This window comes from Rhinopithecus bieti, unplaced genomic scaffold, assembly GCF_001698545.2.
Source record: "Rhinopithecus bieti isolate Rb0 unplaced genomic scaffold, ASM169854v2 scaffold_10654, whole genome shotgun sequence".
NCBI classification, from domain to species: Eukaryota; Metazoa; Chordata; class Mammalia; order Primates; family Cercopithecidae; genus Rhinopithecus; species Rhinopithecus bieti.
Window position 1 is genome coordinate 230401 of NW_016806688.1, and position 12729 is coordinate 243129.

Consider the following 12729-nt stretch of genomic DNA (forward strand, 5'->3'; position numbering starts at 1 on the left):
AAAGAAGGACCTAATAACTAAACTTACTCTTAATCCAACCTATTTCTAACTACTAACAAGAGAATATAATTTTACTCTTTCAATGACAAGCTAGCCCAATTTTACTTTTTAAAAATATTTTAAATGTTGTAATTTATTACTCACTACTCTGAAGATATCAGGTAAACAATATTACCCCAAAGTCAATGGGAGCAGAAAATAATTCAACCCCATTAATATTTTTTGAGCAATTAAGGATTAATTCACGCAACTGAATCTTCTGTCTGAATCACAGCAAGATTTTTAATTACATGGATGATTAAATTAGACTTAAACTGAGCTTTTAAAAAAACTATCTGGAAATTTGAGGAAATAGAAGCTAAATCAATTTCTAAATACTTTCTAAATAAGCCATTTTATTCACGAATTATTTAACAAATATTTCTTCAGAATCTCAAAGTACCAGGACTGTGTTGTGAATTAAAATCTTACTGTAATTCTATTCTGTGAGCACATAATAAGTGCCTACAACCAATCAGGAAGCACTAGACATATGGAGGTCACAGATCTTGCATTCTGCATATACTTGTCTATTTCCCTCAAGCAGTGTGCTAATAGTGGAGACAGATACGTTGGCAAATAATTACAGCACAATGTGAATAAATACAGTCATACAAGTACTAGGTTATATAAGTACAACATCAGAGCAAGAAGTGATTAACTTTCTCTTGGGAGACAAATACTATTAAATAACTAAAAGCAAAGGAATTCTAAAATAAAGCTAAGGCTTGGAATGTAGAGAGCTGGAAAGAATGTCACCTCCAACCTTCCAACACCAACATAAAGTATTCTGACTCCATCAGAATACGGAGATCAGAGGGCAACCAATTGCCCCTAAACTAATGAGACAGGCATTTGCAGAGAGATAACACATTGGCATTGGCTTACATGGACAAAACACAGCAGAACATTAGCAAGAAGAGGTCAGCAAGCATGGTTTCAAAACTGGTGGAGAAAGAACATACTGTTGAGAGGTGGGAGAGAGGTGCTGCAAATGTAGGTGAAATCCACACCTTTTCTGCATATCTTATCAACAAGAATCACCAGGCACTCATAGAAAATACTGAAAGAGTCCTACGAAAGTCTCCCTAATGGTACAGAGGGAGGGAAACAGTAGCTTCTGTGAAGGGCATGAACCAGCACCAGAACCTTTCTCCTCTATCCCCATTAAAGAACAAAAGCCTTAAACTGTGGATGCATCTTTAACTTTAGAGAGAAATTTATGCCATTAAATGCTTATATTAAAAAAGGAAAGATATCAAATCAGTAATCTAAGCTTTCGACTTAAGAATCTAGAAAAAAGAAGTACAAATTCAACCTAAAACAAGCAGGAGATAGGAACCATTATAAAGATTAAAGCAGAAATCAATAAGGCCAACAGCTGGTTTTTTTGGAAGGAAAACTAAGAAAACCTCTAGCCAGTCTCATTTAAGAAAAAAAAGCAAGAATGACACAAATTACCAAAATCAGAAAAACAATAGGAGTCATCACTGCAGACCTCACAAAGGTCTGTAAAAAGGATCCTATAAACAATTCTATGTCCATAAATTCAAGTTCTTTGAAAGACAAAATCAAAACTCACTTGGAAAAAAAAAAAAGGTAACACGAGCAGTTAAATATCTATTAAAGAATTGAATATGTAGTGAAAAACCTTCCAACAAAGAAAACTGAAGGCCAAATTATACCAAGTAAAGAAGAAACAGTATCAATTTCACACAATGAGGATACTTCCCAATCATGTTATCAATCTAGTCCAGATGCTGTTTGACTTATGATGGAGTTATAGCCCAATAAATCCATCCTAAGTTGAAAACATAAGTCAAAAATGGATTTAATAAACCCAACCTACCAAACGTCATGGCTTAGCCTATCTTAAACATGCTCAGAACACTTATTAACACATCAGCTACAGCTGGGCAAAATCATGTAACACAAAGCCTCTTTTATGATAAAGTCTTAAATATCTCACGTAATTTATTGAATACCATACATTACGTCAAATTTGCAATGGTTGTGCATCATCGTAAAGTCAAAAAATTGTTAAGTTGGGGACAGTTAATATCAAAGCCAGACAAAGACATCACAAAAAATAAAACTATAGGTTAAAATCCCTCATTGATAGATGCAAAAAACTTCCACAAAATATTAACAAATAAAATTCATCAATATATTTAAAAATATATAAATAACCAAGTGGTATACATCCTAGGAATGCAAATCTGGTTCAACATTTAAAAATCAATGTAACTTACCATAATATCAACTAAAGAAAAGCCATAATATTATCTCAACAGATGTGAAAAGAACACTTTAAAATATTCAACATCCATTTATGATTACTTAAAAACTCCCAGCAAATTAGGAATAGAAGGTGTAGTAGGTTGAATAGTGTCCCAGAATGATTCATGTCCACCTGGAATGTCAGAATGTGATCATATTTGAAAATAGGGTCTTTGCTGATATAATCAAGGTAAGAATTCAGATGAGACCATATTGCCCTCAATCCAATGACAGTATCTTTATAAACCACAAATACACAAAGGGAAAAGCCATGTAAAGAGACTGAAGTTATGCTGTGATATGATTTGGCTGTGTCCCCACCCAAATCTCATCTTCAATTGTAGCTCCCGTAATTCCCACATGTTGTGGGTTGGCCCCAGTGGGAGATAATTGAATCATGGGGCAGTTTCCCCATACTGTTCTCATGGTAGAGAATAAGTCTCACAAGATCTGATGCTTTTATAAGGGGAAACCCCTTTCACTTGGCTCTCACTTCTCTAGTCTGCCATCATGTAAGACTCGACTTTTGCCTTCCACCATAATTGTGAGGCCTCAACCAGCCACGTGGAACTGTGAGTCCATTAAACCTCTTTTTCTTTATAAATTACCCAGTCTCAGGTATGTCTTTATCAGCAGAGTGAGAACAGACTAATCCATGCTGCTACAGTCAACAATGTCTGGAGTCACCAGAAGCTGGAAAAGGCAAGGAAGGATTCTCCCCTAGAACCTTCAGAGGAAGTGTGGCTCTGCTACACTGTGATTTCAGCCTCCATAACCAAAAAATTAAATTTCTGTTGTTTTAAGTCACCAAGTTTGCGGTAATTTGTTATGGTAACTCTAGGGTACTAACACAAAAGGGAAATTCCTCCAGCTGATAAAGGGTATTTATTTTTAAAACTTTTAGCTAAGATCATGCTTAATGGTGAAAGACTAAATGCTTTCTTCATAAGATCATGAACAAGGCAAGGATGTCATTTCACCAATGTCATATTAGAAGTACTAGCCAGTACAAAAAGTTAAGAAACAGGAACAAATGGAATACATTAGAAAGGAAGAAGTAAAACTATTCACAGATGATACAGCTGTCTATATAGAAAGTTCCAAAGAATCTACAAAAAAGCTCCTATAACTAGTAGGTAAGTTTCACAAGATAACAGAATACAAAGTCAATATACACTATCAACTGTATTTCTACATAACAGCAATAAGCGACTGGAATTTGAATTTTAAAAAGTAACACTATTTATAATAGCACCAAGAAAAAGAAAAGGAAAATACTAGAGCTAAATCTAATAAAATCTGTGCAAGATAACAACGAAACACAAAAGATATCAAAGAAGATAAAAGGAGAGAGACATCATATTCATGGATTACAGGAATTTTTCTCTCCAATTTGATCTATATAAACAACATAATCCAAACAAAAAACCCAGAAAATTTTTTGTAGATACTGATAAGCCTATTTTAAAAAATTAAGAAAAGGCAAAGGAACTAGAAGAACCAAAACAATTTTAAAAAGAACAAAGTTGTAGTACTCACACTAGTTGAATTCAAGACTTAGCTACAAAGCAACAGGCAATACAGTGTGGATGTATAGATTAATACAATAGAATAGACAGCCTGCGAGAAACACACACAAACATATAGTCAATCTATTTTTGTCAAAGGTAGAAAGAACATTCAAAGAAGAAATTTCTAGAAGAAAACACAGGAGAAAATATGCATGACCTCATAATCACCTAAAATCAGAAACAACCTGGATGCCCTTCAACAGGTGAACAGATAAACTGTGGTACATTCATACAATGGAATGTAACTCATCAACAAAAAAGAACAAACTATTCAGACAAACAACAATGTGGATGAATTTCAAATGCATTACGCTAAAAGGAAAAAGCCAATTTCAAAAGATTATATGTTGTATAATTCCATTTATATGACATCTGTGGGTAAAGATAAAACTGTAGGGACAGAAAACATCAAAGGCAGCTAGGGGTCAGAGGTGACTACAAAGGGGTAGCACAGGGGAACTGGGGATGAAGAACTGTTCTATTTGGTGCTGTGGTGATAGACACATGACTGCACAGCTGTAAAAACACACAGAACTGGACACAACAAAGAATAAATTGTGCTCCATGTCAATTGAAAAAAAAATCAACCAGGATATGGGATCACAGATGGATCCCAAGATAAATTGCAGGCTGTGAAAAGTAAATCAAACTTTGTTCCAAATGAAGCACATTGAAGGGCGTGAGGAAGAAAGGTGCCCACCTAAGTGACAGTGTTTTGCCTGGATATTGTAAGGCTACTGACAAAAAGAGTTAGACGTGGGGTTCGTTTGGCCGGGCGCGATGGCTCACGCCTGTAATCCCAGCACTTTGGGAGGCTGAGGCGGGCGGATCACGAGGTCAGGAGATCGAGACCATCCTGGTTAACACGGTGAAACCCCGTCTCTGCTAAAAATACAAAAAATTAGCTGGGTGTGGTGGCGGGCGCCTATAGTCCCAGCTACCTGGGAGGCTGAGACACGAGAATGATGTGAACCCGGGAGGTGGAGCTTGCAGTGAGCCAAGATCGCGCCACTGCACTCCAGCCTGGGCGATGAGCAAGACTCCATCTCAAAAAGAAAAAAAAAAGAGTTAGACATAAACATTGTAACCTATTGGTAAATTTGTTTCTCAAAAGAGTACTGGGGCCAAGTGCAGTGGTACCTGCCTGTAGTCTCAGCTTTTTGGGAGGCTGAGGCAAGAGAATAACTTGAGCCCAGGGGTTGGAGGTTGCAGTGAGCTACTATCGCACCACTGCACTCTAGCCTGGGTGACAAAGCGAGACTCCATCTCTTAAAAAAAAAAAAATTAAGGCCAGGCATGGTGGCTCACGTCTGTAATCCCATTACAGCACTTTGGGAGGCCGAGGCGGGTGGATCACGAGGTCAGGAGATCGAGACCATCCTAGCTAACACAGTGAAACCTTGTCTTTACTAAAAATACAAAAAAATTAGCCGGGCGTGGTGGCAGCCACCTGTAGTCCCAGCTACTCAGGAGGCTGAGGCAGGAGAATAGCGTGAACCCAGAAGACGGAGTTTGCAGTGAGCCGAGATCATGCCACTACACTCCAGCCTGGGCGGCAGAGTGAGACTCAATCTCAAAAAAAAAAAAAGAGGAGTATTGGGGTGCCAATTCTGAAATTTCTTTATGTATACACTAGGTATTATAATAAGTAAATATATTATGAGTAATACACTATAGTTTATGACAGCCAGGTATCTCACTGCTAAATAAACAAGTCATAATTGATCCAACTAGGAATGCTAAAATGAAACCTCTGTTGTTGGACTGAAGTCAGAAGTATCACTATGACCAACACTTTGCGAGGCCGAGGTGGGTGGATAGCTTGAGGTCAGGAGTTCCAGACCAGCCTGGCGAACATGGTGAAACCCCGTCTCTACTAAAAATACAAAAAAAAAATTAGCCAGGCATGGTGGCGCACACCTGTAATCCTAACTACTCAGGAGGCTGAGGCAGGAGAATTGCTTGAACCCAGGAGGCAGAGGTTGCAGTAAGTGGAGATCATGCCATTCCACTCCAGCCTGGGCGACAGAGTGAGACTCTGTCTCAAAAAAAAAAAAAAGAAAGAAAGAAAGAAAGTAATATACCAGGCCCGGCATGGTGGCTCACACCTCTGGCAGGCCAAGGTGGAGAGATCACTTGAGCCGGAGTTTGAGACCAGCCTGGGCAACATGGTGAAGTTCCATTTCTAACAAAAATACAAAAATTGGCAGGGTATAGCAGTGGGCGCCTATAGTCCCAGCTACTTGGGAGGCTGAGGTAGGGGGATCACTTGAGCCGAGGGGTTTGAGACTGCAGTGAGACATGATTGTGCCACTGCACTCCTGCCTGGGCAACAGAGCAAGAAACTATCTCAAAAAAAAAAATAAGTAAGTAAGAAAAAAAGAAAAGAAAGAAATATTCTAACTAATAAATGTAGAAGTAATGAAGGAAATAGGAAATCACCAATAAACACTTCAGTAACAACTGTTGGCTGGGCGCAGTGGCTCACACTTGTAAATCCCAGCACTTTGGGAGGCCAAGGCAGGTGGACCACCTGAGGTCAGCCATTCAAGACCAGCCTGACCAGTATGGTGAAACCCCATCTTTACTAAATATACAAAAATCAGCTGGGTGTGGTGGCATGCGCCTGTAGTCCCAGCTACTCGGGAGGCTGAGACAGGAGAATTGCTTGAACCTGGGAGGTGGAGGTTGCAGTGAGCTGAGATCACGCTACAGCCTGGGGGACAGAGCAAGATTCCATCCAAAAAAAAAAAAAAAAAAAAAAACTGAAGGCAGCATCGAAATAAGTATTAAAGTTAGTGGGCAAAAATTTAAGGAGAATCAAAATATCCTACAGTGTCAAAGTATCTACCTCCAAACTTCTTATTTACCACGGAGAAAAAGTGGAAAAGTGTGGCAGACACATCCTTAACTAAATGATCAAGGAGTGTGTGTGTGTGCCTTTTTTCAAAAGACAGGGTCTCGCTTGGTTGCCCAGCCTAGCATGCAGTGTGCGATCACAGCTCACTAGAGCCTTAAACTCCACGGCTCAAGCAATCTTCCCACGTTAGCCTCCACAGTAGGTGGGACTACAGACATGCATTACCGTGTTCAAGTAATCCTTCCACCTTGTCATCCCAAAGTGCTGCGATTATAGGAATGAGACACCATGCCTGACCAGTGATCAAAGCTACTATCACCAGTAATAAGGCACACAGACATCATCATGTATCCCCTGATATTGCCTGATATTGTGACATCTTGCCAAAAATGCATAACCTGAATCTAACCCTGAGAAAACATTAGACAAACTCAACTGAGGGACATTCTGCAAAATACCTAACCTATATATTTCAAAAGCAGCAGGTCATATAAACCAAGGAAAACTGAAAGAACTGTCATAGATTGGAGAAGACTAAGGAAACTTGACAACTAAATGCAATGTGGGAACCTAGATAAGATCCTGAAGGACGTAAGGTGGAAAAAAACTAATAAAACCTAAATAAAGTCTATAGTAAAGATTACTTACAAAATTAAGATTACAATGTTAATCTTAGTTTTGATGGTTGTATTAGAGTTATAACAGACATTAATATAAAGATGTTAATACAAAGCATATACGAGAACTCTATGTACAATCTTTGCAACTCTTTGGTAAATAAAATTCTTTCAAAATAAAAGTTTAAAGCCAGGCACAGTGGCTCATGCCTGTAATCCCAATACTTTGGGAGGCTGAGGCAGGTGGATCACTTGAGGTCAGGAGTTCCAGACCAGCCTGGCCAACATGGTGAAACCCCATCTCTACAAAAAATAATAAAAAAATTAGCCGGGTGAGGTGGCGCACACCTGTAATCTCAACCACTTGGGAGGCTGAGGCACGAGAATCGCTTGACCCCGGGAGGTAGAGGTTGCAGTGAGCTGAGATCGTGCCACTGCACTCCAGCATGGGCGACAGAGCGAGACTGCGTCTCAAAAAAAAAAACAAAACAAAATCAAGACAAAATTTTAACAAAGCAGCCAGGCACAGTGGCTCACTCCTGTAATCCTAGCACTTTGGGAGGCTGAGTTAGGCAGATCACTTGAAGTCAGGTAGACCAACCTGGGCAACGTGGTGAAACCCCATCTCTATTAAAAAATACGAAAAAAAAAAAATTAGCCGGACATGGTGGCGCATGCCTGTAGTCCCAGTTACTCAGGAGGCTGAGGCATGAGAATCACTTGAGCCCAGGAGGCAGAGGTTGCAGTGAGCCAAGATTGTGCCACTGCATTCTAGCCTGGGTGACAGAGGGGATCTTTTCTCAAAAAAAAAAAAAAAAAAAAAAACACAAGCAAAAAAACCAACGAACAAAAAAACCTCTCAGGATTCAACAGTAAAAAAGCAAACAGGCTGGGCACCATGGCCCATGCACTTTGGGAGGCCAAGGCAGACAGATTGCTTGAGCTCAGGAGTTCCAGACCAACCTGGGCAACATGGTGAGACCCCGTCTCTACAAAAAATATAAAAATTAGCCAGGCGGCCGGGCGTGGTGGCTCAAGCCTGTAATCCCAGCACTTTGGGAGGCCGAGACGGGCGGATCACGAGGTCAGGAGATCGAGACCATCCTGGCTAACACGGTGAAACCCCGTCTCTACTAAAATACAAAAAACTAGCCGGGCGAGGTGGCGGGCGCCTGTAGTCCCAGCTACTCGGGAGGCTGAGGCAGGAGAATGGCGTGAACCCGGGAGGCGGAGCTTGCAGTGAGCTAAGATCCGGCCACTGCACTCCAGCCTGGGTGACAGAGCAAGACTCCGTCTCAAAAAAAAAAAAAAAAAAAAAATTAGCCAGGCATGGTGGTGCATGCCTGTGGTCACAGCTAACGAGGAGACTAAAGTGAGAGAATTGCTTGAGCCCAGAAGATTGAGGCTACAATGAGCTGATATAATACCACTGCACTCCAGCCTGGGCAACAGAGAGAGATCCTGTCTTAAAAAAAAAAAAACAGGCCGGGTGCCGTGGCTCATGCCTGTAATCCCAGCACTTTGGGAGGCTGAGGCAGGCAGATCACCTAAGGTCAGGAGTTCAAGACCAGCCTGGCCAACACGGTAAAACCCCGTCTCTACTAAAAATACAAAAACATTAGCCAGGCGTGGTGGCACATGACAGGCATGTGCCAGCTATTCGGGAGGCTGAGGCAGGAGAATCACTTGAACCCGGGAGGCAGAGGCTGCAGTGAGCCAAGATCACGCCACTGCACTCCAGCCTGGGCTACAAGGGCGAGACTCCATCACCAAAAAAAAAACACAAACAAACAAACAAACAAAAAACCTCAAACAATCCAATTTAGAAAACAGGCAAAGGACATGAAGAGACATTTCATTTCATTGAAGATGATACAGAGACGGCAAACACACACAAACACAAGATGTTCAACATCATTAGCCTATTGGGAAATGCAAATTAAGACCACAGTGAGATACCAGTACAAAACTATTAGTGTAACTGAGTATTTCAGCTTAGAAATGCATTTTAAAACTTTTTTCCTCCTTTTTCTCTAGTCTTAAGATGTAACCTTAAAACAAACTAGACACTTTGTGTCCTTAGTCTTAAAATACGGCCTTGAAATGTTCTCTGAAACTCTGCTCCCCTCTCTTTCCCACCAGACACTCCCTTGCACCATGCACACTTATCTAACTGCACGCTTGTTAAGAAATTCCAGGGGCTACAACAACCCAGGCAAAAAGGCCCAGCTGTGGAATGAATTCTCCTCTAAAGGGAGATTACCTCAAAACTGATAATCTATAACTCAGCAGTAAATAAAATGGCACCAGCCTGCACTCCAGGCAGACAATAATTCGAGATAGTCCTTGGAACAACACATAGGAACCTGCATCTTGTGTTACTCCCACATTTCCCCTACCAAGTCTCGTCTTTTTAAACCCCTTCCCTCAGCCTAACACTTGAAATGGTCTTTTGGAGACATAAGCCTAGCCCTTCCCAACTGCTAGCATTTCCATAAAGTTGCTTTCCTTTCACCACCCTTTCCTTCTCATGTTTTGGTCCTCAAGCAGTGAGCAGCCAGACTTTTGCTCAGTTATATTAGACCATCTAAAAGAATTATTTTGAAATGACAATACCAAATGCTGCTGAGAATATGGGAAAACTGGATTTCTCATACTTTGATGGTAGTAATGTAAAATGATTAATTTTGCCAATAATTAATTTGCCAATAATTAATTTTGCCACTGCATTCCAGCCTGGGTGACAGAGGGGATCTTTTCTCAAAAAAGATCCTCTCTTCTCAGTGATCCTCTCTTCTTAGCCTCCTTAGCTAGGGCTATAGGCACCTACCACCATGCCCAGCTTATATTTATTTTTATTTCTGTAGTGACAGGGTCTCACTATATTGCCCAGGCTGGTCTCAAACTCCTGGTCTCAAGCGATCCCCCAAAGTGCTGGGATTACAGGGATAATTTCTTTAAAAACTAAGTATTAGGCCGGGCGCAGTGGCTCATGCCTGTAATCCCAGAACTTTGGGAGGCTGAGGAGGGGTGGATCACTTGAGGTCAGGAGTTCAAGACCAGCCTGGCCAACACGGTGAAACCCTGTCTCTACTAAAAATACAAAAATTAGCCAGGCATGGTGGTGTGCACCTGTAATCCCAGAAAATCGGGAGGCTGAGGCACAAAAATCACTTGAACCCAGGAGACTGAGGTTGCAGTGAGCTGAGATTGCACCACTGCACTCCAGTCTGGGTGATAGAGCAAGACTCTGTCTCAAAAAAAAAAACCTTAAATATCTACTTCTAAGCATTTATCCCAGAAAAATGAAAACACGTCCACACAAACACCTACAAACAAATGTTCAAAGCAGGTTTATTCTGTAATATTAAGTGACCCTCAATAAGTGAATGGTTAACAAATTGCGGTACATCCATACATACCATGGAGTGCAAAATAAAAAGGAACAAACTGTTAACACATTCAACAGCTTTGCTGGATCTCAAGGGCATTATGCTGAGTTGAAAAAGGCCAATTTCAAAAGGTAACAGCCTATATGATTCCATTTATATAGCTTTTTTTTTTTTAAGAGGGTCTTGCTGTGTTGCCCAGGCTGGAGTACAATAATGCAATCAGAGCTCAATATATCCTTGAAATTCTGGGCTCAAGTGATCCTCTCTTCTCAGCCTCCTCAGCTAGGACTATAGGCACCTACCACCATGCCCAGCTTATATTTATTTTTATTTCTGCAGTGAGAGGGTCTCTCACTACAGGCTGGTCTCAAGCGATCCCCCAAAGTGCTGGGATTACAGGGATAAGCCATTGTTCCCAGCCTGATATAGCAGTCTTGAAATGACAAAATCATAGATGGAAAAAAAAGTAAAAAAAAAAAAAAAAAAAACTATAGATGGAAAACAGTTTAGGGTTCACCAGGGATTAGGAATGGTGCCAGGGCCGGGCACAGTGGCTCACACCTGTAATCCCAGCACTTTGGGAGGTTGAGGCAGGTGGATGACTTGAGGTCAGGAGTTTGGGACCAGCCTGGCCAACATGGTGAAACCCTATCTCTACCAAAAATACAAAAGATTAGCCGGGCGTGGTGGCGGGCACCTGTAACTCAGCTACTCAGGAGGCTGAGGCAGGAGAATCGCTCTGGGAGGTGGAGGTTACAAGTGAGCCAAGATCGTACCGTTGCACTCCTGCCTGGGCAACAGGAGCAAAACTCCATCTCAAAAACAAAGGAATGGTGCCAGAAAAAAACAAAGGTGTGGGCTGGGCGCAGTGGCTCACGCCTGTAATCCCAGCACTTTGGGAGGCCAAGGCGGGTGGGTCACCAGGTCAGGAGATCAAGACCATCCTGGCTAACGTGAAACCCCATCTCTACTAAAAACACGAAAAATTAGCCAGTGTGGTGGCAGGCGCCTGTAGTCCCGCTACTCAGGAGGCTGAGGCAGGTGAAAGATGTGAACCCAGGAGGCAGAGTTTGCAGTGAGCTAAGATCGTACCACTGCACTCCAGCCTGGGTGACAGAGCAAGACTCGGTCTCAAAAAAAAAAAAAAAGGTGTGAGTATGATTATAAAAAGGACGCAAGAGGTAAATATTTATGGTATAGAAGAGTTCTGGATCTTGACAGAGGCTGTGGTTACATAAATCTATGCATATGGTAAAATGGCATAGAATTATATACATACATTATCACTGTCAATTTCTTGATTGTGATATTGTACTACAGTCATATAAAATGTAACCACTGGAGGAAATGGGATAAAAGGTACACTGGGCCTCGCTGTATAATTTTTGCACCTTCCTGTGAATCTATAATTATTTCAAAATAAAATTTTAAAAAATAGGCTGTACCAACCTAGTTTCTAATCCAGAATAATTCAAAGCAAAGAACTTTTGGGAGAGTTTTATAATTGGATTGTTTTCCTTCTCACAACTACTCAATGTAATCTGAATTGACTCATAGTACCTAGTTTGGTGTCTTTATCATTTTACACTAAAGGGGTCCTTGAAGAAGTGGTTGATTCCAGGTATAGAGCAGGAAAAGTACAAGATGAGCCTGTGCCATTTTATACTCGATAGCAAGGATTACCAGGGTTTTATCAAGAACACTCAGGAACCAACTTGAATAGACTCTCACTGGCCAAATATGAGATCATTTGGGCATAAATAAGAATACATACATGCAATGGTTTAAAACATCAAATACAATTAAATCCATGAGATCAAAATGATTTTTTAAAAACTTTCATTGGCCGGGCGCAGTGGCTCACGCCGGTAATCCCAACACTTTGGGAAGCCAAGACGGGCCGATCACGAGGTCATGAGATAGAGACCATTCTGGCTAACAGTGAAACCCCGTCTCTACAAAAAAAAAAA

The 12729-nt window shown here is 41.0% G+C and overlaps 1 protein-coding gene across 1 annotated transcript in view; it reads right to left on the bottom strand.

The window, feature by feature from the left end:
* MIGA1 (mitoguardin 1) overlaps positions 1-12729 on the bottom strand; it is a 97989-nt gene that overhangs the window by 74075 nt on the left and 11185 nt on the right. The gene's annotated exons all lie outside the window — the stretch shown is intronic.